Raw genomic sequence first — 26,737 nt, forward strand, 5'->3', positions numbered from 1 at the left:
TATTCTCGGCCAAGTCCCGTAACCTCTCTGAGTCTCTGTTTCCTCTTGTGTGAAACGAGGATAAGACTATCCACCTCTTGGGGCTGCTGTGAGGATTAAAGTTCAGCCACGGAGCGTGTTTAATACCGGGCTTGACCCACGGCTGCTGATAAACAAAGCAGTAACGGCAGCGTATCCTTAGTTTGGAACAGTTTGTTTTTCCATGCCCCTCAGTAAGGTAAGCATGGCATTTGACACCTTTTACAGATGGGGAAACTGAGGCGTGCAGGGGTGAAGTGACAAGCCCAAGGTGCCACAGTTTACGAGGGGTAGAGCTGAGACTAGGCCGCCCTGCGGGCAGATTTCCCTTTGTCTCGGTGCTCTGCATTGCCCTGTGCGGGATGGGGGGAGGGTCTCTGTCTTGTCCACTTGGCCCAGTTTGGGATGAGGACCCTGGTCTGGAAGCCCTGAGTGATGCACATCGCCAGCTAAGGCAAAGGCGCCATGCTGGGGCCTTGACGGGGGAAGCAAGGCCATAGGGCATTTGCTGAGGTCAGTGTGACTGCTGCTCCCGCCTGTGTGGCGACACAGCACCAGAACCAAGTAGTGAGTGATGTTGGGTGAGCGGTCGGGGACACCGAGTGTGGTCGGATCTGCAGGTGACAGTGGACTGATCCTCTCTGCCCTGCGTCTGAGGGTCAGGAGAGGGGAGGTCTGGGTGAGACAAGCCTCAGAATGCTGTGCCCCAGGCTCCTGGCCTCCTCCAAGGGGACACTGGAGTGGACCGTCGGAGGCCACAGGGAGGAGAGAGCGGTGGGCCGTGCAAAGCGGGCTGCACAGAGGCAAGCACGGGCCCCCGGCCCCAGCCCTTGAGTTGTGCCACTGGGTTCCTTCCACGTGAGCCTTCTCGTGGGAGAGAGAATGGGATTCACCTGTTTTTAAAAGGTTGCGATTTACCTGCATGACTTTGCACAGGGCTCATTGGAGCCCAGGGAAGTCAGGTGCACTGCCTGGGGGCCCCCGGGCTGCGCAGGGAGTGGGAGTCTGCAGCCGCCCCGGGGTGGACAGCTCTGCCACTGACACGGCACTTTATCTTCTGATTGGTCTGAGAAAGGGTCTCAACTTGGCCCAGGCTGCACTGCCAGTTAGGGTCACAGATAGGACTTGGGGACTTCCCCGAGGGATGACGTTCGGGCCCTGCCCCCTCATTTCCCCAGAGCCTCTCGTTCTGACTTTTGGCTCTATCTCCAGATGAGGTTGTGCTTAGAGGTACGCATGGGACAGGAAGGAGACATCTGTCACATCACTCTCGATAAACTATTTTCCATACCTATCTCTTCACTTTAAATGCGTCCAAAGCCCCACAAGGCTCTGGACGAGGCCGGGTAACTCAGACCCACTCAGGAGTGGGGTGTCTGTCACCCGTCTGCCTTGTGACAACAATGATGCCCCTCATCTCGCTTGTCACCCCCCTGGGGCCCCCCAAGATGTGGGGACCGGCATTGATTGAAGCCACAGCAAACTGGGCCGGCACTGCCTGTGATGCATGCCGAGAAACACACCCAGCTGCTTTCAAAGCGCCTTTCTCTCCTCTCCTTTCTAATGAAAACCCTTGTGTAATCTGTTAGTGCCGCGTCTACTGGAGCATGAATTATTCAGAGAAGTCTCTGTTCCGTTATCTCCCCTCCCAGGGGGACGCCCCTACCATTGTCCGCCCTGACGGGTCATTATGCACTCTGTGAATTTAATCTTTTAGGCTATCTGGCCACACAGAAAAAATGTATGAATAACAATTTTCCTGTAATAACCTTCAACTAACCTTTCAACCAGAGTGAGTCATTCCAATCCCATTTTCACATCAAGAGGAGTCAAAGGCATGCAGTTACCTCTCGTCTGTTTCAGGAGCTGCCCCACCTCTGCCGCACCCTTAATTTTTAGAGGGGTGTTGAAGAGCATTACGAGCCAGAGGAGGGTGTGGGAGGGTTGGGTGGTAAGAGACGGGCTCTGGAGTCCTGACACTAAGTCTGGGCCAGGGGTCCCGAGCCTCAGCTTTTTCCTGTGGACAGGGGAACCGGACCACCGCATCCAGGTCCTAGGGCCACTGCATCTGGCTCTCATCATCCAGCAGCCTGATATTTTTTTTGCCCCATTGAAGGCAGCACTAATTCCTTCCTTTGCTCCTGCATAAGGAAAAATGTCCCCTCTGCCCAGAGGTTTCCCCAGAGCCCTTCCACAGATGGCAATTTCAGATCAGTTTTAGCTTTTGGTGAGAGCTGTGGTGTCACCATGCTGCTGACATGAGAGAGGACGGGAGAGGGTGGGGCCGTGCACGCACCCAGGAGCCCTAACCTTCCCCCCACCCCTGGGTTCCCACAGTGCAGCGATCTGGAAGGAACCTGGAGTTTGGAGTCAGGTAACTGACTTTGAGAGTTGGCTCCTCCAGCTGTGTGACCTTGGGTAAGTCACTTCCCCTCTCTGGGCATTGGAAGGGTTCCATGGGTAAGATGGGGATAATAATACTTTGCAGGGTTGTTTTGAAGATCAAATGAGACATTGAAGCAATCCGTCTGGCGCAAAGCCCTGGGCCTGAGTTGGTTCCTCTCCTGGGGCTGAGGCGCCCCTACCCCACTTTCCCCATCTCCTTTTCCCCTTCCTGAGTTCAGCTGGTTATGAGCACCTGTCTCCCCCTTCCCCCAGGCTCTTTGGCTCTGAGGCAGGGTCTGATACACTCATCCATGCTCAGGTCTGAGAACAGCAGCTCCCAGTGGCTCAACAGACCCAAAGAGAGAGGAGGAAGGATGCTCACTCCAAGGTGGCCTTGGCCCACCCACTGGGTCCTGCAGAATTGCCTTTGACTCCTGGACTGCATCTTTGATTCTGCTTTTCCGGTTTGCCTCATACCAATCTTCTTTTCTTTTTTAACCAAATGGGAAAAGCAAACCCAGGGTGTGAAAGGACTTCTGCAGGTCATAATTCAGAGGGTCAAAAACAGACCCTGACAAGGACCCTGTGCCCTGACTCCCCTCTGGGTGCTCAGATCATCTCACTGCCCCTTAAAGCGCTTGGATGGTGGTGGCAGTACAGGCCCTCAGGCAAGAGATCTAAACAGACATTTCTCCAAAAAAGATGTACAGATGGCCAAAAAACACATGAAAAGATGCTCAGCATCACTAATTATTAGAGAAATGCAAATCAAAACTACAGTGAGGTATCACCTCACACCAGTCAGAATGGCCATCATCAAAAAATCTACAAACAATATGTGCTGGAGAGGGTGTGGAGAAAAGGGAACCCTCCTGCACTGTTGATGGGAATGTAAATTGGTACAGCCACTATAGAGAACAGGATGGAGGTTCCTAAAATACCCAAAAATAGAGCTACCATATGATCTAGCAATCCCACTCCTGGGCATATATCTGGAGAAAACCATAATTCGAAAAGATACATGAACCACAGTGTTCATTGCAGCTCTATTTACAACAGCCAGGACATGGAAGCAACCTAAATGTCCATTGATAGAAGAATGGAAGAAGAAGATGTGGAACCTGTACACAATGGAATATTACTCAGCCATAAAAAGGAACGAAATAATGCTATTTGTAGCGACATGGATGGACCTGGAGATTGTCATACTAAGTGAAGTGAGTCAGACGGAGAAAGACAAATATATAATATCGCTTATATGTGGAATCTAGAAAAATGGTACAGATGAACTTATTTGCAAAGCAGAAATAGAGTCACAGATGCATAAAACAAACTTACGGTTACCAAGGGGGGAAGGGGGTGGTGGTGGGATGAATTGGGAGATTGGGATTGACATATATACCCCACTATGTGTAAAATGGATGTAAAATGAGAACCTGCTGTATAGCACAGGGAACCCTACTAATGCCCTCTGGTGACCTAAATGGGAAGGGAATCTAAAAAAGAGTGGATATATGTATATGTATAACGGATTCACTTTGCTGTACAGCAGAAACTAGCGCCATTGTAAAGCAATATTCTAATAAGAATTAAATTGTTTTAGAAAGGTCAGGGACCCTTGATCTCCCTCAAGTCACACCGTGCAGGCCAAGCTTTAGCGAGTTTTTTCTCTCAGGTCACAAAAATGGCCAAGGAGGTGATCCTGAAGTTCTGACAGTTTCCTCAGTGGGAGATGGGCTCTCTGGGCGATCACACAGACAGCACGGAGAACCCCGGGGGCCTGTGTGAATGACGGGGTCTGCGCAGAGAGAGCAAGGTGCCACGAGGGTGAGGACAAGAGAGAGAGACGGGTGAGCAAGCACTAAGCAGGGTTTATCTGCCGTTAGTTTTCAGACCGTCTTTGCCGCTTCCCATGCTCCCCGCCAGCTGTCCTGCTGTCACAGGGCAGGGATGTGCAGGCCCCATCCCACATCTGCGTCCCCGCCTGCTCCTTGGCCCCGCCCAGGAGGCCACCACCCTGGCTCTTCCACAGCCCGTATCCTGTATGCTTGCTTTGGTGCTTTTAGAGTATCCCGTCTCCCACTTGACCTGTCTTCCTCCAGAAAGCTCGCTCAGTTTGCCTTTGAGGGCTGGAGGGAGGCAGCCTGGACCCAGACCTTCCTTCCTCTCCATTCCAAGGCCTTGGATTCCTGTTCAGACTTTTCCTCCCGTCTCCCTCTGATGTATTTGCCGGGCTCTGAGCGAAGCCCCGCTGCCCCTGCAGAAGGATCTTCCTGAAAAAACGTTCCCCAAGGGCTGAAAGGGAATACAGAAAAACACTCACAGTCGTTGCCTTTGGCAATGGGATTTTAAGTGGGTTTTTAAAGTTTTACCGTTTCCTCCTGCTTTTTGGTAGTTTCCAAACTTTAAAAAATGTATGTTATAAAAGTTGACAGAATGTAAGAGAATCGCCGTTCTCAACATGTTTCCCCTCCTACTTCAGATCTAATAGTGATGCTCTGCTGCCCATTTGACACACAATCCTGGAGAACCTACTGAACGCTGGGCACCCAGGAGCGCCACCCAGAAGGCCAGCCTTATGATTGGTAGGTGTAGCTGTTGGTTTGTGAGTTCAGAGGCTTCTGGAAGACGCCCCTGTTAAAAGAAAAAACCCTCCGCCTGCTAGCTGGGCCCTGCCCCTCTAGAACTCAGACCTGAGGCTTAGAGGCAGTTTTGCTGAACTGCATGAGACTGTGGGTGCAGGCAGTCCTGCTTTGGGCTTTTCTACCAGACTAATGAGAAATGGAGTTCTCCTTCACACCATAGAAGCAGCCTAGCCTTCTGAGCTTCCCAGGTCTTGGCCATGGTAGACGGAAGAACAGCAGGGGACCCCAAGGGAACTGCCTGCCAGCCTGGGTAGGAATTGGCAACGACTAAAGACAAAGGCAGTGTTACTTGGCAGATACCATGAAGCCCGCGAGGAGTGGATGCATTCACTGCACGGAGATCCGCCACGCTGGTCAGGAGGTGCACGGGAAACACCGCTGGGCTCCTTGGAAATGCTTGACAGCGAGCGTGGCTGTGCTGTTTCATGGAAGAGGGCACGAGAGCCAGCAACATCCATGATTGTAGAAATGCAAGCCCATTTTCACTCTCAGACAAAGGGTCCATAGGCTGTTGGGCTGCATCTTAGTGGGTTGTTTGCCTACCTGCCCCCTCCCCTGGAGCCGCTCTTTGGGGTTGGGGACCATGGCTGACCCTGCCCTGTTTCCCCACTGTGCCTTGCTAGGGCCCTGCCCCTAACGGTGTGTGTAGCCGGGAAGGTAGAGGAGACAGAGCCTTTCCAAAGGGCGAATGTGAATGGAGCGACTGAGGCGAGGAGTACCAGGGCCTTTGAGCCATTTGTGAAGGAGGGAAGAATCCAAACTGACAGCTGAGGGCACCAAGAACAAAGCTTGGCGGCCACCAAGGGGATGGGGATTGCCCGGACTCGGGCCTGGGCTGCTGCTTCACCGTCTTCACAGGCTCCCAGGAGAAAGGCAGCCCCCCAGGGAGGACCTTTCCTAGGTCAGAATTCAAACGCAGGTCCATCTGTGTCTGAAGCCTGCTTGCCTAATCCATCCCATGTCCGTTTCCAGCACCCACAAGATAGTTCCCCATCCCTATGCACTTCATCTTAGCTTTGTTGATTTCTCCACTGGCCCATATAACAGTCAACGTTCCTTCACCTCCACTGTCCCTGTCACCTCCTCTTCCTCTGCCCCATTCATACCTCCATCTTTTACAATTATTCCTGACTGCCCGCTCTCAGACCCTGATATGAACATGAGATCCTTCTCCTTCTGTGCCAACTAATAAACCCTGTTGTACAGCCTCCACTCCTGGAGAGCTTGCCTTAGAGTCTGGAGCAGATTCTCCTGCAAGGAAAGCGCACAGCAAGGCTGGGGGAAAGTGCTCTGAACTTCTGGTGCCTGTTCGCTCAGATGTTTCCCATTTTGAATGTATATAAAAGAGCAAAATGGGCTGCAGAGCCAACATTTGTGCTACAAAAACATGTCCTATCAACAACAGCAACCTTCTCCCCAGAGAAAATTAGGTTGTGTATATGTGTATGTGTTTTTTTCTTTTCTTCCGGGGGTGGAAGTGTTGCATTTTAATGCCTGATTTTGGCACTTGGTGCAGAAAAATAATTTTGAGATGCCAGTGGCCAAATTTTCCTCCATCCCATTTCAGAAAACTCGTTTATGTTTAAATTTCTTGCAGCTGAGTTATATACACAGTACATGGGGGCGGCTGTTCAAAATGTACACATTTATAGCTCCACTGTATTTTTTCCCCCTTTGCAATAGAGAACTGAGACATAAACACCACCCCCATCTGACTGCACACAAGGTATGTATGTGACAAAAGTAAATCCCCCGGGATTTCTGCAGCCAGGCTTTTGTGCACCCAGGCACGACACATGTCAGTGCAGATTGCCAACAGGTGTGGCTCAGGGGGAGGACAGAGCGAAGGACAGGTGGGATGACTGTGCAGAAGCTGGTGGAAAGATGGCAGAGGGGATGCACCACCCTTCTCTCCCACAGCCTGGCCCGGTCCCCCTTCTAGACCAAGTGCAAGGCACGACCGCTGGTGTATGGCCAAAATGTGGGATTCTGGGCAATGCTATAGCTCTAAGATTGGCCTCTGCAGGAGAGACGAGGGGACATAAATGTCATCCCGAGTTTGGGGAGTTGCAGTAGCCTCTCTGGGGAAAGACCCCATTTACCCCTCACTGCCCAGTGGTTGAGAAACCAGCTGTTTGGGGACCCTGTGGAATCCAGGGTGATGTGTATTGGGGTGCTCCGGAAGCACAGCTTGTTTCTGAGACCCATGAGATACAACGGACAGGCACTGTCCTCCCATTTCGCAGGTGAGTACCAAGAGGCTGAGTCATCGGCCCACCGTCACACAGCCAGCCGAAGGTAGAAAGGAGCTCTGGAGCCTTTCTGGAGCAAAGGCAACAGACCCTGAGGAAAGTCTGAGGGGAATGGCATGGGTGCAGCATGACTTGAGGGACAGAGGAAGTCTTGCCTCATCCATTTGCAGACCTGAAATCCTTCTGGGGAGAGTCAGCCATTGAGTTTTGATAAAATTTCCCAAAGGTGATAGAGCACTAGATTCCTGGGATATGTGAAGTGTGAAAGGGTCTCTGTGCCCAAAGAAGTTTGGGAAATGCTGATTTAAAGAAATGTAGACTTTTCTACCTTGCAGGACTTGTCAGAGCCTTTAATGTGCTAATGATCCAATGTGGGGCGTGGGGGCACAGGTTGGAGCCTCCAGGATTTCCCAACCCCACTGACCAGGGCACTAGCTTCACCACGCCCTTACCAGGGCTCTGTAGACACACATTTTGTGAAACGCTGGATTGCGGCTGTGATGAGTTTAGAAAGGTGTATTTTCTTGGGGAGGAGTAAAATATACCAATATTGATTAAACTCTCCAAAATGCAAAGTGGTTTGCAAAAATTAGCTTTGAATCATCTGGAAGGCTCAGAGGAAATGGGACACAGCAAAGGTAAGTTTCAATTAGAAGAAGAACAGAGGGAAGTGAAACCATCTTAAATCCAACTTGAGAAAAGCTTATTTAAATGTGTTGCTGAAAAAAACAAAAAAGAGGTTTCATGCTTTGTAGAAGTTAGATTTGGCACCAGGAACTCTTCAGCTGAGCCTGAAAGGCGCTGACCCATCGCTCTAGGAGCCTGTGTCCCGTGCAAGCAACACGTGGCCAGAGGCATCACGGGAAACACCTGTTGGCCGGGAGTGGGGGAGGGGCAACTGGGAGCTGAATTGTTCTTCATTTTTAAGAGGAGAGAGATTTCTGCTTTCTTATGGAAGAAAAATTTTTTGTTTGTATTTGGTTTTGGTTTTTGGTGATGCCATGATTTGAGAGCACATTTTTGCCCCATCAGAGGGTTTTTTAATAAATGAAGCCCAAAGGCAGGGGCTGGATCTCGGGCACCCCCGTTGCCTGCCTCCTAGTTTAGGGCTGAGTGCATAAGGGAAATAGTTCTGCTGAACTGGACATTTGACTCTTGCGTTTTTAAGATGGAATGCTAATGAAAAAAAATAAGTTTGCACATAGTCCTTTCTGGCAGGACTGTCCTGTACATTGTGGCTCTTTCCAGAAGAAGCCCGGGGTTGGGGAGGTGACTTGGGGGTCCATGCCTGCCTCTGCTTCTCTGTGGGTGGCCACAGGCAAGTCTCTTAACCTCTCTGAGCTCCAGTTTTCTCACCATAAAATAAGGATCCTAAAAGCTGCCTTGCTTATCTCTCATGTGACGGAAGCGTTAAAGGAGTGAGGGAATAAACACATGTTGTAAAATTAAGATGCCATACAAATACCAGTTATTATTACATGATGGCATTTAAGCAATGTCAGGAAGGCCTCCTTGCCTATCTAGAAATACCTTTTGTCAAGGATTGTCAAGGGGCCTGAAATCGTATCATTAGAAATGCATTCCCTGGGATGTTAAAGGCTTTTAGATCTTTAAGACGTCTTCACTAAAATGCATTTGGGAGACATCAATATGAAGCCATTATCTCTGAGCCCCCGAGAGCCTGGCGGAAGAGATGGACTTGTCCAAGCTGATAGCAAACTAGCAAACCAGCTGAGGGGGCAGGGAAGTGACAAAGAAAAGTAGGTGTTCCAGGAAGGGATCCCCAAGACTGTGAAAGACCAGAGCTTCTTACCCTTGACTGTGCCCACAAATGGCCTGGGGATGGAGTTAAAATGCAGATTCTGATTGGGGGGGGGCTTGAGAAGGGCCTGAGAATCTGCATTTCTCACAAGCTTCCAGGTGATGCTGATACTGCTAGTTTGAGGTCCACATTTGTAGTACAAGTATAATAATACAATAACTAACAGCAAATCCAACTCTCCCAAGAGCATCTGGCTTTGGCCGAAGGCCTAAGCGCTGTAGGATTTGGTGGTTTGGGAGGAATTCTGAAAAAAGGCACTGTTGCCTTGTGAGAGGAGAGTGACTAACACGTGGGGATGCTGTTTGTTAATTTGGATGTGTTGTTTTGTGTGGACTTGGTTAGTGAGCTGTGCTCTTAAGAACCGTTAAGATGTGCATGCAGGATGGGGCCTTGAGACCTTGCTGGGCTCTACCCTCCCACCCTGACAGAGTCCAGTGTGAACTAGATCTCCCTGCCCACCCTCATCCCCTGCCCCACTTTCCCCTCCCCTTGCTTTGTCACCTCCCCCTAGCGCAGGTTTCCTCGAGCCTCTGGCTCTAATCTGCCTCTGCGGGTTGAGTGGTGCTTATGTGTGTACATATATTTCTATCTATCTATCAATCTCTCCCTCTTCCTCTCTCCCAGTTTCTCCCTCCTCTTCCTCTCCATCATCGAATCATCATCTCTGTGTTTCTTCTCTAGTAGCCGGTTCCCGGAGGAGGGGTGACGTATCAACTCACCAGATCAGTGTTTACTCCCCAGGAATCCCGGGCATTTTAGCACTGGATGATGAGCCCCTGAGGGCAGACGCAGGTGTTCCTCTGTTTGGAGCTCCACATCTCGGATCTGGCATGGACCAAGAGATGTGACAGTTGTAACTTGTAACAGCTCCGTGTGGAGCTGGGTTTGCAGGTCTCACGGCAGGCGCCTCTGAGCCCCAGGTGAAGCGTACACTGCTCCCAAGCTCTTGTTTGCCCCGGTCCTGGAAGTTACCACATGAGGACGAATAAGGAAGACTCAAAATATAGTGAATGAGACCAGTCATCTACCACCATGGGAGCCCAGCTGATTATCTGTGAACATATGATTGAAGGACCTCTCCCCCCTGCATGGCCGGGGCATCCTTCAGAGAGAATGACTGGGGAGGGGTTAATGCCAGGGGGAAGCCTGGGCTACCAGAAGGGAAGAGCTGCACGGTACCTCTAAAGAGGGGGACTGGGGGAACACATTGGTCTCCCAGCATCCTGGGCACATGGCACCTGGTGGGGGGGAAGACCTGTCCTTACAGGGAAGGTCAGGTCACAAATATTTAACTTGATGACTGGAGCTCATTGATGGGCGCGTGAGGGCTCATTATACTACTCTATTTTTGTGTAGATGACATTTGCCAAAATAAAAAGTAAAGGAAAGAAGAAAAGAGAGAGAGAGAAGAAAGAAAGAAAGATCAACGCATGTCATGCTTCCCATACTACTTTCTGATTACAAGCTGACTACCCACCTTCCTGCTGGTAAAGGCGGCCCTGATCCTGGCCACGTTGTTCTGGCTTACTTGGTGATTGTTTTGCCCTTTGCAAATTAGGAATGTGGCATTCAAGTTTGGATGAGCACTGCCCCAAGTGTGGTATGGGGATCAGAGCCTACGTGTGAACTGTTTGTTACCAGAATACAAGGTAATCGAGGGCAAATAATTTAGAAACTTTTGTAGCCAATGACTTTGCCCTACCGTCCAAGCTCACGGTCAGTGGATGGGTCTCGTGAACAGGGCTTGAGGGTAGTCAGATTCGAGTGGTGAATGTCATGTGGTGTGAACTGGGGCTTGATCACACACAGTAGGACCAAACATCAGACCATGATGGAGTGGGATTTTTTTTCAAGTGGTATCTCACAACATGTGGCTTGAATCCTTGGGACTTTCGATGGCGTCAGTCAGTCCTTTAGAATCTAGTCGTGGAGAGCCCTAACAAGAACAAATTTCTAGACCTGCAAGAATAAGACCCCCTGCAAGGACCCTGGTTTGAATTGCGGATCTCCCTACGGGGGCCTGCCTGGTCCACCTGCCCAGCCTCCCTGCCGTACCCTCACCCATCCTCACCCAGTTTGTCGAAAAGCAACAGATGCAAAGAGCCTGCAAGGGCAGGACAGTTTCACGGGCTAAGCCAGATCCCCGCTCTCCCTTTTTTCAAATTAAAATGGAGATGTGCTTCAGCTGCCTCTCCCACACCCCTCTTCCTGGGAGGACCTGGAGGGGTCCTCAGGAGGGGGACAGAGGGGCACTCAGGAGCCCCACACAAGCTGTCGAGGCTGTTCTGGAAGTGGGTAATCTCTGAAAGGGTGATTTAGAGCTCAGCGTGGCAGGGCTGGAGGCAGCGAGGTAGCTGTTCCCCACGGCGCTCATTAAGTTTCCATAGATTGCATTTCCTGCCTCCCCCGCTAGCCCTCCAAAGTGCCTGTTACTAATTCATAAAAACACTGCAAGCGTGATCGAGTCCGCTGATTACTGGAGCAGGCAGACACAAGAGACGGTAAAATATTCCGTGTCTCTCTCTCTCAGGCTCTCAGGGGCTCAGGAGGAAGAAAAAATTAAAAAAGAGAAAAACAACAACATGAAGAAAGGAATATGAAAAAAAAAAAAAAAACCTGTGTTGTGAAATATTAATCAGAGATGTTTGCCCCCGGGGGCCAAAAATATGAGGCGGCGTAATCAATGTAGCAAGAGCTGCCCAGCAACATGTCTTTGAGAAGCTGCTTATTGCGGGTAAACACAGCTAAATATTCTGAACCTTTGCACTGTGCCTCTGGTGTTGCTTGAGAATCCGATTCCCTTATCATCCTTCTGCAGGTGTGGCCCCGGGGAGGAGCGTGGGAGGTGTTGGCGGGATATGGCTTCCTGGGCAGGGAGTCACTTGGGCCCCAGTAGGAGCTGCTTCTGTTCCTTTCCAAATGCTGATCAGGAGGGGTGTGGGGTAGGGGGTGGGGGGGTGGACGATGCCCAGGGAGGTTTGTGTGTGCATGTGGGCTGGGGCCATCGTCCAGAGTTGGCTCTTAACAGCTAATGACCCGATGCTGGCCATGCCAAGGGAGCCCCAGTTCTAGAATGGCCTTCCTGAGGGTCCCCCAAAGGAGCCCAGCTGGTTTTAGGGGGAATCGGGTGGTGCATTCAGGGGTCTCCAGTAAGAATGGAGTCTTTCCAACTAAATTCTGCATTGGGGAGGATTTGGTTGGTTGACTGCAATATAAGCTCACAGTATGCACATCATTGCATTAAGGGGTCCCCATCCCTTGAGCTCAGTGATTAAGATATGAAACCTGCATGCAAACTGGAAGGGAATGCTCACCTGTCACTATGGGCCGAAGTGAGCATGGGGATCTTCCAAACCTGGGGGTGGATCTCACCTGCACAGAACCTGAGGCTATCAGAATGGAAGTGACTTTGGAGATCAGGTATCTTCCTCATTGAGGACAGAGGCCCAGAGAGGGACAGTGACTTGCCCAAGGTCACACAGCAGAGATAGGATTCTTGACGCATAGGCCAATCTCCCAGCACACCCTTGGGGCATGAAGAAGGAGGAGCAGGGGCAGGTGATGGAGACTGGTTTGCGTTAAGCCTTCAGGCTTAAGGAAAGCTCCCTGTCAGCTACAAGGAGCTGGATCAGAGGGGAGTGAGCCCAGAATAAGAGACAGTCCCCCCTGAATTCCTGGGTGCTAGTTTCAGCTCCACAGCTAAACTTCTGGAGGACCTTGATTAAATCACCCTCCTCTGAGCCTCAGTTTCCTCATTCGAAAGGAGTTTGACTAAGTAATGATAGCAAAGGCCTCATCAAGTCCTGATGAAGGAGAGCAGTATTTGAGGTGAGCTGTGGCCAGGGTCTTCTCCATGAAGGACAGAAAGAGGATGGGGTTAAGTAAGGCAAACTGGACCAATCACAGCATCCCCCTATCCAGGGACCAGGAGAGCAGCTGCCACAAAATGATTCAGGAAGAGTATGGCCCTCTACCCCAAAGTGTCCTGAGTTACTTTGTTCTTCTCTTGGTGTTTATTATGGAAACTCAGAACTCCATCTCTGTTCTCCATCAGCCACAACAGCAGAGGACCCACGCCGGGGGAGGACCTAGGCAGGCAATGGCTGATTGCTTTGGTGAGAGTGGCTTAACTTGGGAAAAAAGTATTCCTTATTGGCTTCAAGAGATGGTCATTCAAGCCAATTGGGCTGATAATGGTAATTGTAACTATCATTTGTGGAGAAAGTACATTATGCCCAATCTTAAGCCAATTCTACCCATTTTACAGAACTGGAGAGCAAGGATTAGCAAGGTTCAACAACTTATCCTAGGTCATAGAGCTGGCCAGTGGTGGAGCTTGGATTTGAACAAGGTCTCTGTCTGATTCCCAAGGCCCATGACCTTCCCACTATACCTCCCATTGATGTCAGGGGATAAAGAGGAAATGGATGTGTTCTAATGCTGATTTCTCCTCAGGCCAGGAAAGTGAGCTTCAGGCTGGAAAGGAAAGAGTGCCATGAGCTGGTGGTGCAACTGTGATGGGGGAAGGAGGTCAGAATCCTGAACCTAGTCCAGTCTCCTAAGGCCGATGAGCTATATCCCCTGGGAACAGCTAGCGGTGATCTTAGGAGGACTGTGGGGATGAGGAAACTTGAATGGTAATAGAAATATCATGAATTTGTGAGCCTGCTGTTGGTCCAGGGAGGGATTGCAGCATGAGTGATTAAAACCATGATTTATTAGGAATTGGAAAATGGCATGGTGATCACCAGGGCTCAAGATGGCTTTACAAAGAATAGCTGAATCAAAATAAGCCTATGTCAAAGCAGCACTCTTTGACAAGGTTACTGGAAAGGTGATCAGAGAAACACAATAAATGTAACAGATCTAAATTTCTATAAAGTAATTGACATGGACTCTCAGGACATCCCGATGAGTGAGATCGAGAAATGCAGGCAGAAACCTTGGGAAACTGAGTTTAGCATAACTCAGAGAACTTTGATTAATGCCCAATGCCTGGTCCTCAAGACACTCAGCAACATTTCCCAAATGGAGTGTCAATGTGGCAACAGCTGTGGCTGTGACTGAATAGGATCCCACCCCAGTCTGTGACTTCCCTCATCACCTGATATAGACAGAGAAGTCAGGTTTATATTAACTTGAGAATAAAATTAATTGTATAGCATAATCTTTGTAAAGTCCTTCATGTACCCTTAGAATAAAATAAAAAATAATTGAACAGCCAGAAAAAGTTCTGGAAGGATCCACAGAAAACCCAATGCTAGTGGGGAGCAGGCAGGATGGTCATCAAGGGAGATTCTTTCTTTAGGATGATAATTCTATAATGAGGATTTGATCAGACCTTATTTGTTTGAGTAGAACTAGAGAATGAAAAATAAAAAGGGCTCTCTGGCTTATCAAATATTTGGTGGGATTTGAGCATCAGGTATGTTGTTGGTTTGGTGACGTGGAAGGTCCCTTCCAACCTTTGGCTCTGCGCTTGGCTCCAACTCTTATTCATGGTGCTGACCTTGGACACACCCTCCCCTGCTCTGCCTCTACTTTTTGGAACCTGGTTCCTCCCTCACAGGAGAGTCTAGTTTAGGCTTGTGGTCCCCCAATGTAGCTGTACATCAGAGTCACTTGATGAGCTTTTTTAAAAACAAGAGATTTGGGGGTCACCCCATCCCAACAATGAATTAGGCAGCGCCCCTACCCTCTGTGCAGCAGCAAAGACAGAAATTCGAGCAGTGATGACGCAGTAAGCACCAGGCACCAAGCTCTCCCTTTTCATGCTCATGACACACTTACCCAGTTGGCATATGGTTGCCATCAGAGGACAAGGTCACAAAGGCCTGGGGAGATGGGGACCTGTCCAAGGTCATGCAGCTAGGAAATGACAGAGCCACAGTTTGGACCACTTCTTATGCAATATGTTATAGGGGCTCAGAGAAGAGGGTGATGACTTTTCATGGAGGAAGGATGGGTTCAGGAAGATTTCATTCAAATGTGGCATTTGAGCGAAGGCTAAAAGGGTGAGTGTACTTGGGTATCAGAGGCAGGCCTGGCAGCAGAGGTAAGGAGCAGCCCAGGTAAGATGGGGAGCTGTGCAAATCAGGCACCTGGGAGGCAGCATGTGTGCTCCTCTGGCTCAGGGTTCTGGCCCAATGGGTGGGATGGAGCCAGGGAAGGTAGCAGTGACGTCCATCTCCTCTGTCAGTACTCCCTGGAGAACAGCCACTCAGGACCCCTCCTGCCCATCAGTCAACATTTCTTGACCCCCTACTGTATACCAAGCCCTGTGCTAGGCACCAAAGGTCCCAGAAACATGGAAAAGATATGTATTCCAGCCCCCAGAGGCTCTCAGTCAGGAGGAAGACCAGACTGTGCTTCAAAGGAATGCCAAATAGTGATTCAGAAAATCGATAGCAATGCAAGAGAGCAACTCAAGAGATGCCATACTGCTCAGAGTTACCAGAAAAATAAATGGTTCAGACTGTACGGTTTGGTTGAGGTCAGGGAGGGAGAGATGCTGTAGAACCAGCAGAACCTCAGCTGAAGGGTGGGCTAATTTAGAAAAGAGGAGGGAGAGCATAGCAAACAAGGCACACAGCACAGGCAAAGGTGCAGAGGTCAGAAAACATCAGATGGCACTGGGGCCAGGCTGTGGTGTACAGACTCGGCTGTCTAGCCCTGCCCTGTGAGTGTGGCCTGGAGGATCACTAAGCCAAGGGCTTTTGTTGTGGAACTCCAAGATAGTTAGATGCTCTTAAAGCCAGTAACCAGGCAGTTTTTAGCCTTTGGTATCTCAGGCAAATGCCTGTCCTGCAAAGGGCTCCAGGCAGCCCAGGCCCCTGGCACCAGAGCACCAGTAGCCCCAGTCCAGGCAGCTTCAGAGCCCCATCCTCTTAGGACAGTAGCTGCCTTCTACTTGCAGGGTTGCTGGGACGATTAATGAGCTCGTATTTATAAAGGACTCTCAGCTCCTCAGAAGGGCTCTGCAGAAGTACAAGTGGGTTATAATTACCACCACTGTAATTAATGAGTCCCAACTTCTTAGAGAGTATAAAGTGCATAATAAAAGGAAGGGGGAAAGCAAGAGAAAAACTCCGTGTGTTTGAACTTGGAATTTCTTTCCTTTGTAAAGTACGTTTTGGTAAAGTTATCAAACAATATTATATTCTCTCAAAACTGAGTGGAAGCCCGGGTGGGATGCCTCAATGCCCAGGGCAGAGTTTCCAAGAATACTGGAGTACGTTGCAGGTCTTTGAAAAACACTGGGCTGGAAATCAATCCTGCCACTCCCAGTAAATTGCATAGTGAGCCATTGTCTGTAAGGGGACAATGCTACCCACCTAACGGGTGGGGGGAGGGATGTCACTGAGCTCAGGAAAGTGAAGCACTGGGTACACGGCTGGCATTCAGTTAATACCAGTTCTGTGACCTTTTATACCTCAGGTTCCAACTGTGAAGGGGAAATAACACCTCCTGCTTAGCCTAAACTGAAAAGAAAGAAAACACATGCTTCCAATTTTCCCCTCTAATAAATGTAGTTATTTATAATAGATACCTTTTCATTTTTTTCTTTTAGTGGTGGTAGGATATCATTTCCTTATGATAAATTCCTAGGGTTGAAAAGAAAAAGCATTCTTATGGTTCCCAGGGTGCATTGTTAAAATTCTCTCTGGAGGAATTTATGCTGGGGCTACCCCATTGAATAAGGACGTGTGTTTTTCCACAAATTAACCAGCACTGTGTATTACTATTTTAACGTGTGTGGAAGGGGATGCCATTCCTTTTGCAAGGTTTCCACCATTGGTGTGGCAGTTGAGAGGCTGGGAGTTCTTACCCTGCCTCCTGGTTTCTGCTGGTGTTGGTCATGAAGTTGTTAGCAGTGCTTCAATAGGGTAAAGTAGGGAGATGAACCATTTTCTTCTATACAGAAAAATAACTTTAAAAGCTGAACGGGGATACGCCTCCACTCATCGTAACTTTTGTTAAGAATCTGAGGACTTCCCTGGTGGCACAGTGGTTAAGAATCCGCCTGCTTATGCTGGGGACACGGGTTCGAGCCTTGGTCCGGGAAGATTCCACATGCCGTGGAGCAACTAAGCCCGTGCGCCACGACTACTGAGCCTGTGCTCTAGAGCCCACAACCACAACCACTGAGTCCTCCTGCCACAACTACTGAGCTCGTGCACCTAGGGCCTGTGCTCCGCAACAAGAGAAGCCACTGCAACGAGAAGTCTGTGTACCACTCAGTGCAACTAGAGAAAGCCTGTGCGCAGCAACGAAGACCCAATGCAGCCAAAAATAAATAAATAAATTTATTTAAAAAAGAGAAAAAAGAATTTGAATTATTTGGAAAAATAAACCAGAAATTCTATTTCAAAATAATTTAAAACAACTTGCATATACTACCTATCATGCAAATTCAATTTTAAGGAATCCTTCTAAGGGCAAAGAGCATATGGTGGCACTTCAATGAGATAAAATTCCCTGATCGGGCTTCCCTGGTGGCGCAGTGGTTGAGAGTCCGCCTGCCGATGCAGGGGACACGGGTTCGTGCCCCGGTCCCGGAGGATGCCACATGCCATGGAGTGGCTGGGCCCATGAGCCATGGCCACTGACCCTGTGTGTCCGGAGCCTGTGCTCCTCAACAGGAGAGGCCCGCGTACTGCCAAAAAAAAAAAAAATTTCCTGATCACCTGAGGAGCTCAGGTGGGCAGGTAGGCATTTAGGGCATATGTCCCTACAAACACTTGAGGACAGCATTGTCCTTCGTGCAACCCCAGCTTTCCTTGCAGAAACGTGGGGAAAGCTTCCTTTTAACTCCCTCCAGTCTCTGTATGAGCTTGGCTTGTTTTATCCAGCTGTCTATAGAGGCCTCAGGCCTCTTCTTGGCTTTGGTGGTGTCATGTCTTATTTACTCAGATTTTGAGAAATTGAAGTCCAAGTGCTCTTTTTTACATTAATTCTGTCATACCATTTGCTAGGACCCACCCACGTCTCAGCCACTTTTCTTAATTTTATCAGCTCTGGTCTATTCTCTGTGGCTCGACTCGGCATCTCTCACTTTTGCTCTTGTTCCTATCTTCTGCATCCAGAGGTTGTCAAGGGGACTCCTGTCACTCTCCCAAGTGCTCAACATGCTCAGACTTCCACATGGGCACAGGATGCAGCAGGCTAGCCCACCACCTGATTTACCTGGGAGTCACGGGTTTACACGTCTGTCCTCCTCCCCCAGAGTCTGAGCCACTGGGGCCAAGGACAGTTAGCCTTTGGGAGAGGAAAGTAAATGTAGCAACAGGTGTCAAGGAGAGTTTATATGTTGTCTGGCCTAGAACCTCAGAGCCTTTCTGGAAAGAGGCCAGTTCATACAGAGAATGGAGGGAGCTAAAAGGGAGCTTTCCCCAATGTCTGCAAGGAAAGCTAGGGTTGCATGAAGGATAATGCTCTCCTCAAGCGTTTGTAGGGACATATGACCTAAATGCCTACCTGCCCACCCGAGCTCCTCAGGTTATCTGCCCCAAGTGGCCTGCCCTGGCTGCACCTGCTCACCAGGGTGGGTGGGCATCTAACCCAAGCTTGGGCTAACTCATGAACATCTCAGGGATTTTGGAATTGGGTCATGGGGACTTTGCAGAGTTCATGTTGGCACTTGAACTGGTAGGTCAGGGTGACCATTTTCTGCTATGTACCTAGGGAAGAGAAAGACAAATATCAGAGAGGGAGAGAAAGAATTGAAGCAGATGAGGAGATCAGAGGGAATTGGAGACAGGAGATTATTAGGACCCTCAGAAGGGGAAAAGGAAGAGAAATCCTTGGGCCAGTTTCCTTCGCTGGCGCACCAGCTTCCTGCCCTTCACTCTAAGATAGTCCCATGAATCCTTATAATAAACTCCCTGTTTTACTTAAGGCAGTCAAGTAGCTTTCTGTTCTTTGCAACTAAATGATTTCTACCTAAGACACACGATTTTCATGATAACTTGACCTCATTTACTAAAGTGTACAGTTTTTTTTTTTAATTTTTAAAAAGGAAAATCTAATGGAAAAAAGATGCTAATTTTGCCTATTTATTCCTTCTGCAACAGAGATTTCTAGTTACCTACCCAATATCCATTTTCCTCTTTTCATAACAGAATCCCTGTATTTTGGAGGTAGCAATATGCCCAACTAAAATGCGACATATCCCAAGCTATCTTGTAGCTATCAGTGGCTATAGGAGCTAAAAGTGGAAACCTTTGGGTGGGCCTCCAGGAAAGCACCTTAAAGGGGGCTGACTCGACTGGCAGGTGATTTTCTTCCTTCCTTCCTCCTGGGATCTTCCTGTCTGGAACATGGGCATGATAGCTGGAGCTGCAGCAGCCATTTTGTGAATAAGATGGGGTCACACTTTTAGAGGGCTGGAAGGAGCCTGGGTCCCTGATGAAATCAAGGACCACCCTAAGCAGTCAGCAAATGGTTCGCTCTGGCCTACCTGGGCCTACCAGCTCTATCTCAGGTATAGGTTGGGGAACCTCAGTCCCAGCTCCTTCGTTCTGACCTGCATCCAGGTGCTATCTTTCCTCTCAGATTCACCCACATGACCCCAGAAGCATCCCTTTTCATCCTGTTGAGTCCACTCTTGTGGCTGCCACTCCCCTCCCTGACTGCCTCGGGTCTCCATCCCTGGTCTACATGACAGCCCATCCTTCCTGCTTAGCGCATCCACCCCAGGTTGGGGGTGACACCACCCAGCTGCCTCTACTGAGAGCCAGGACTGCACCCACAAATCCAGTTCTTAAGGCTATTAGGCAAGGACTCGGTCCTGAAGCACACATTTAGGACCCCAAAGCTGATCCTAACCCAGGGCTTCCTAGCTCTGGTAAAGACTGTGCAGCTTCCCAGATGCCCAGGCCAGACGCCTGGGAGAAAGCTCCTCTCTCGCCACCCTCCACCTCTCACCACACCATTCAAAGGAGCATCCTATCCAGGAGACTCCAACTGCTAATCTGTCCTGAAAGGTATCACTTCTCTCCGTCCCACTGCCACTTCCTGGTCAGGCTGCCGCCCTCTCTCTCCTGGATTGTCCTAACTGCCCCTCCCTGAAATCCCTCCCTGCAACCTTAACTTGCCTCCAACCCAAGCTCCACTCTGCAGTACCACGTGGCTTTTGCAGAACGTAAATCTCATCGTCTCCCTTCTCTGCTTAGCACCTTCCAAAGCCTCCCTGTTGCCTCTAGAAGCTCACTGGCTTCTTGGGCCTTGACTCCTGGTTAAGTGTCAAGCTCTGTCCATCCTGAGTGCCTTTCTCCCTCCCACCATCCTCAGGAAGCCTCCCCTGACCTCTGGACCAGGTGGAATTTCCATCCTGCTTGGTCCCAAGACCCACTGTACGTCCCCTGCCAAACCCCTCAGTTCTTGGTTGAAAGCTCTCATTGTCAGATGCCTCCCCTGCTGGGCACTCGCTCCTTAAGGGGGCCCACGCTGCAGGCTACACCCTGTGCCCACCATCTGGCTGAGCCCCTGGCCCAGAGTGGGCTTCAGGAGCTCTTTGTTGAGTGATAGAGGGCACAGGCCAGGGCCTGGATCCAGCAGAGAGGGCTGAGAAATTCCAACAACTTCTGGGTCCCTCAGCTGCGACCTTGTGTGCCTCCATCCATCCAAGACAGCAGCCCAGCCTGGGCTCAAGCGATCTGGCTGGTGAGGAAGCCCGGGAATCGGGGCTGGGAGGCCCCCCCACTGGCTGCTGATGGCCGGGCTGCCACACACTGGAGGGATTGTGTTTCCTCCTCTTCCTGAAGGAAACCCAGGACCCTCCCTCCTCCTTCACCAGAAGTCAGAACCATCCCCGAAGGGCACCTGATTAGAACTTGGAGTGGCCTCGGGAGATAAATCCAAAGGATCATGCAACATTAAACCCAACGCACGTGAAACAGACTCCCTGGACAGGGATGTCCCAGGGTAGCGGTTCTCCAACTTGAACGAGCACCAGGATCTCCTGGAGGGCTTGTTAAAAAACAGACTGTGGGGCTTCCCTGGTGGCGCAGTGGTTAAGAGTCCGCCTGCCAACGCAGGGGACACGGGTTCGAGCCATGGCCCGGGAAGGTCCCCCATGCCGCTGAGCAGCTAAGCCCATGTTCCACAACTACTGAACCTGTGAGCCACAACTACTGAGCCTGCGTGCCACAACTACTGAAGCCTGTGTGCCTAGAGCCCGTGCTCTGCAACAAGAGGAGCCACCACAATGAGAACCCCGGGCACCGCAATGAAGAGTAGCCCCCGCTCACCGCAACTAGAGAAAGCCCACGCGCAGCAACAAAGACCCAATGCAGCCAAAAATAAAAACAAACAAATAATTAAAATACAAACAAACAAAAAACAGACTGTGGGCTCCACGCCTAGAGTTTCTGACTGGCCGGTAGATTTGGGATGGGCCCGAGAATCTGCATTTCTAACATGCTCCCAGGGGATGCTGATACTGCCAGTCAGGGGCTCACATTTTTGAGTGCCCCATCCTACTGGGACCTAGAGCAGCCAGCCTGGAACTTCTGCCACCCCTCAGAGGCAGAGGAGGTACCCCTGGCTGGCACTGCCAAGCTGGACGGCCGTGAGCAGGTGCCCAGGAAAGTGACACCACCTCGTCTGCCCCAGAGGAGGGCTGCTTAGCACCCCTGGGTGCTCACCCCACACCCACATCCTGACGCACCCAGAGCCTGGGCTCCATTTAGCTGCCTTTGCAATCCCTTCCTAAAACCCTTGAAAAGAGGGAGAAAGATTTTAAAGTCCTTACTCTGCACTACGGAAGAAATATTAAGCAATGATGAAGCCTTAAACCCTTTATATGCAAATGTACTCATTTGAATAACTGCCAATTTATATGCCTCATCAAATTAGGTATTCAGATTCTAGCCTGTGTATGTACGGTCGTTCCTCTTCCTGGTTCGGGCTTAGATAGTCACATGAAGGATGAGCCGCCGGCTTCTCTTCTGGGCCCCTGTCTCCATAGAACTGAAAGGAATAATTAAGGATTCAGTTTTTTGGAGTGCGAATTGTCCCTTTGATGGTTGGGCTGGCCCTCTTTTTCGTCGTTTCTGTCCTAGTAATTCACCATCTCCTTCTGTGTGGGGTTCCTGAAAGTATGTATTTTTTTCAATCCCCCTGGGTTTCATCACACCCCAGGAGGGTGCTGGGGTGTAAAGTGGGACCCACATTTCGCAGGTGGGGAAACCGAGACTTGAGGATACACAGCCTGCAAACTGGGACTCAAGCCTGGGGTTTTGGATTCAAAACTCAGGCCTCTCTGTTCCATCATGTGGGTCCCGTGCATGTGCATTTTCTCTTTTTTAGCCCCAGAAGGTCAAAATTGGTGATAATTTAAAGCTCTTTTATTCTTTTTTCAAAGAGTTGTCTAAAAAACAGCAAAGCCCTTTCACTCAGTTTCTTTCTAACGACCCTGAGGGGCACGTGGACACAGCTATTCTTCACCCAGTTACACAGCTGAGGAAACTGAGGCCTGAAGTTATAGGGCAGGTTAGAATCAGAGCAGCAACTGAGATCAGGTCACGCTCTCCCCCTGTGAGGTGAGGCCAGCTTATAAGATGACTGTTAGCGCCTCTCCCAACCCTGATTCAATGACCCTGCATTGGCAGCTTGACCAACTGGAGACTGACCGTGGTGGGAGTATTTACACCTCGGGACTCAGCACACACTACAAATCAGGGCATCGGCCCAACCTAACTCCAGATTTATTTCTCACAGAGAAGATGTCCAGGAGAGACTGCAGCCTTATTTTCCAGACTGTCTTGGATCTTCATGGCTACATCCTTGGCACCCCACTCGCATCTCTTGAGGCAGGCCAGGCACTGCACGGTGGACTCCCCAGAGAGGTGAACAAGTACCCTCGGCTACCTTCATCAGAGAGACCATTCACCTGCCTCTGGGCATCCTTCCAGCTCTTGTCAGTTCCTGTGGGATCTGAAAGTTCCCAGAAGACAGCCAAGGAGCTGCCTCTGTTGTAGAATTATGCACCACCCATATGCTACATCACCATATGTTTTTGACCTCTGGGACCCTGAACCCCATGAGTTAGGGCGTTCGGCACCTGCCTATTCCTCCCTGTCTCACTAGCTCAGGACCCTTTGTAGGTAATGAATCCTTCATGCCTGGAGATGTACAAGGTGAGGCTGGACAGACATGTGGCCAAGTTGCTGCAGGGTTAAATTCAAGCCTCATACAGAAGGTAAGGCCATATGTCTCAACCTGAGAAGCCATGATTGTCTTCTTTGGCCTTGACTCTTGACCTTACCAGACCTTTCAAAGCTGCTGCCCTCTCCTGCGGGGTTAAATGCCTGGGCCTTTTCTCTCCCAGCTTGCCCTGCCCATCACAACCCAGGACCCGTGTGAGCTAGCTGGGTACCACTGTGGAGGCTCTCGCCTGAACTCAGAATCTAGACAGCAAACAGGGCCACTGAAATCTCAGATTTCCTGTTGGAGTTCCCACTGGTCTCCCCTCTGGAGCAGTATGCTGGCTTGAGAAGGCTGCCGTTGATTGGCTGGCACGGCTTCATCAGCCTCAGGGACACAGGCTGGCCAGTCGTGCAAGGAGCATCAGGCTGGGAGGGGCTGGGAGACGCGAGTTCTGAAAACCCCTTTTCCTTTTTTTCTAGGTGTAGGTGTTCTCATCCCTGGGTTGTAAATATCAGGAAAGGACTTGGGGTAGTTAATAATGTGAATCCCTCCCTTTTTCTGAGACCTGTGGTCCATTTCAGCTCCATCCCTCCCAGTCTCAACATTGTTGGGGGTTATTTTGTCAGCTAATACAGAGGACTCCTCCAGCAAAAGAGACACAGATAGTGGCTTTTTGATGGAGGTGGGAGGAAACCTTTGGTGCATTTGGGGTTTAATTTGCTTACGACTTACACCTCTCCTGCTTCCTGAAAGTGTTCAAGGCAGTTTACAATTTTAAAACATATAATGAGGTAGCCAAAAGTAAAACTAAAAAGAGGTTTCCAGAGCCATTTAGAGAATTGGGAGGAAGAACTCTTCAAGAGCCTGGAATAAGATCTGATTTACCTCCGAGCCTCCTGGCAGCCAAAGCAAAATGAAGTAACCAAAGAAAGGTAATGGGTAATTGGGGGATCCTTGTAAAGGGAAACCTGATCCTTTCCTGGAGGTGGGACCAGACTTGATGCCTTGGGGATGGGGCTCACCGCCTCACCTTTTACTCGGTCTTCATCCAGGTAATGCCAGCTCTCCCCAGCTAATCTCCACTAAAGCCCAGAAATTAGTCATGCCTTCTGTGTTTTCAGACTGGCTTCATAAATAAACATGGGCGCCTAGGAGGAATTCCCCGAAGAAAGTTAAGAAATCAGAGTCGTGTTTATACCAGGGAGTAGGGCATGCTGCTTCTATCTGTAAATAGGAGAAGAGAGGGATTTGGTGGCTGTTTGCGATGATCCAGTGTGGTCTAGACCAAAATAGTCAAGTGTATTTGGGCTGGGAATTAGGTACAGATAAACATGAGGTAACTTGCTTTATGCAACGACTTTGCCTAGAAACATCTCTGGCAAACTGGTCCCTTGTAGCGTGAGCATCATTCTCCATGTGCTCAGACAGGCATCCATTAAAGAACTCTTTGGGCTCATCTTTTGTTGAGGTTTAAAAATGTCTGTCTCCTTTATCCATTTGGTACAGGTGACTTTCTAATGGATGCTCTGATTAAAGAGGGAATCTACCCGTGAAGCAGGAGTCCATCCGCTTCCTCATGCCTGGATGCTGTGAGATGCCTGGGCACCCTTCCCCTCTTCTGGCCCACGTTCCATCTTTCTCCATCTCTTGAATAAATCAGCTTTTAAGTTTACACTGGCCGAGTCAGGAAAGGGACACCGTATGATTTGGGAGGACCTGTGATGCTCTCAAGGTGAAGGTGGGCCTGCCGACTGTGAGTGCAGCCCCGGAAGAGACAACAGAGCCCAGAGCGCCCACAGAAGCTCTGCCCCAAGGCATTTGCTGAGGTCTCAACACAGGTGGATAAGGCAAGAAACCTGCAGCCAATGGGAGGGCTCAGATGAGCAGAACAGTAACTTCCAGAACAATTTTCAAAAGCCTGAGCTGAGCGTACGGAGCCTTTCTTCAGGGCCCTGAGTATGTCTGCAGCCTCATCCACCCCCATTCCTTGGAGAACATCTCACTCGTGTGTGGCAAACTGTGAGGTTCCCCAAGTACGCCCAACATTGTTCAGGGAGCTCTCTTCCTAGGGTGCCTTCCCTTTCTTCCTCTAGTGGTTCTCCGTGGAAGCAATTTTGCTTCCCAGGGGACATTCGGTAACGTCTGGAGACGTTTGTGGTTGTCCCCACTTGATGGGGGGGGGGGGCGGGTGTGCTGCTGGCATCCAGATGGAAGAGGCCAAGGATGCCGCCGGACACCTGCAGTGCACAGGACAGCCTGCAGCAGACATGTATCCAGCCCAGTGGTGACAGTGCCCAGGCTGAGGACTTCTAGGTACCTGGGACTTGCCCTCCAAAACTCAGCAAGGAACAGCACCTGCTCAACAAAGGCTGCCTTGACCCCTGCCAGCTGTGCTGGGAGCCCCTAGCCGGGTTCCCGGGCCGGCAGAGAGTTGGGCCCTGGGGCTGTGATGAAGGACCATAGGAATGAATACGGACATTCGTGTATTCTTCCTTTTCTGCCCTGCCCTTTCTTTCCCCTGTCCGAGTTGGCTCCTGGCTAGCAGGCACGTGCGACTCTTTGCCAAGAGGCTTCTGGTTGGTCCATTGCAGCCTCAGTTTCCCCACCTGTAATAGAAGGAGCACAGACCCTTCTAGGGCTGACCTCGTTCTGACCCGAGCTCCCACTCCTCCAAGGTGACAGCCGCCCACTTCGTCATCGGCCTAGCGTCAACAGATGAAGTGCAGAAAGAAACCGAGATTAACTCCACTCCAGCAAAACCGTGGGAGCCAGAGAACCTTGTTAGAAAATGCCTGCTAAATGGAATGCCTGCTAGAAATGACAGTCACAGTTTAATTCCCAGAGAAGAGTCTTCTCTTCGGGGCTTTGGATTTGTAACCTTGCAGCTGCTTCTCCTTTCTTGTCACCAGAATCCCTCCGAGCTGGCTGATTTGCCCCAAACAGCTCCTGAGTGAGATCAGGAGCCCAAGCCCCTATGGCAGGAGCCGGGTAGGGGCTACCCGAGGCATCAGCCTGGGAATCAGGTGATCCAGGGACCAGGATGGCCCTCACTGCCATGTGACCTTGGACAAGTCTCCTTACCAATCTGGGCCTCAGTTCATCCATCTGTCCAGTGGGGGTGATAATGCTTAGACTACCTCACAGAGTTATTAGAAAATCGACGGGAAAGGGGGGAACAAGACAGAGGATGCAACTAATATGTCTGGGATCCTATTATATACCAGGACCTTTACATACATCATGGCACTATCCTTTGTGCTGATCACTGAGGCTCAGAGATGTTGACGAATACTCTTGGTCCCGTGGTGGTGGAACTGGGGTGTGAGCCCAAGTCTGCCCAACGCCAAGGACCACGTTCTCCCTTCCATGCTGCACTGTCTCCATTGCATGTGCTGCCTGTGAAATGTGGGATTCCTGTCCACATGCAAACCTTTCCCAGAATCGCCATCCCAGCACACATTTAC

General features: G+C 50.2%; 1 long non-coding RNA gene across 1 annotated transcript in view; it reads left to right on the top strand.

Moving 5' to 3' along the window:
- The window catches only part of LOC111177596 (uncharacterized), a 150,532-nt gene extending 123,795 nt beyond the window's left edge, over positions 1–26,737 (top strand). Inside the window, exons 6-9 of the long non-coding RNA XR_016392058.1 lie at positions 2,356–2,436; positions 3,463–3,620; positions 4,079–4,253; positions 4,886–26,737. This is a non-coding gene — a long non-coding RNA (uncharacterized LOC111177596). The remainder of the gene's footprint in view (positions 1–2,355; positions 2,437–3,462; positions 3,621–4,078; positions 4,254–4,885) is intronic.

Source organism: Delphinapterus leucas, chromosome 2 (genome assembly GCF_059928025.1).
Source record: "Delphinapterus leucas isolate spDelLeu-1000000601 "Yukka" chromosome 2, BTC_Dleu_Yukka2, whole genome shotgun sequence".
In the NCBI taxonomy this organism is placed as follows: domain Eukaryota; kingdom Metazoa; phylum Chordata; class Mammalia; order Artiodactyla; family Monodontidae; genus Delphinapterus; species Delphinapterus leucas.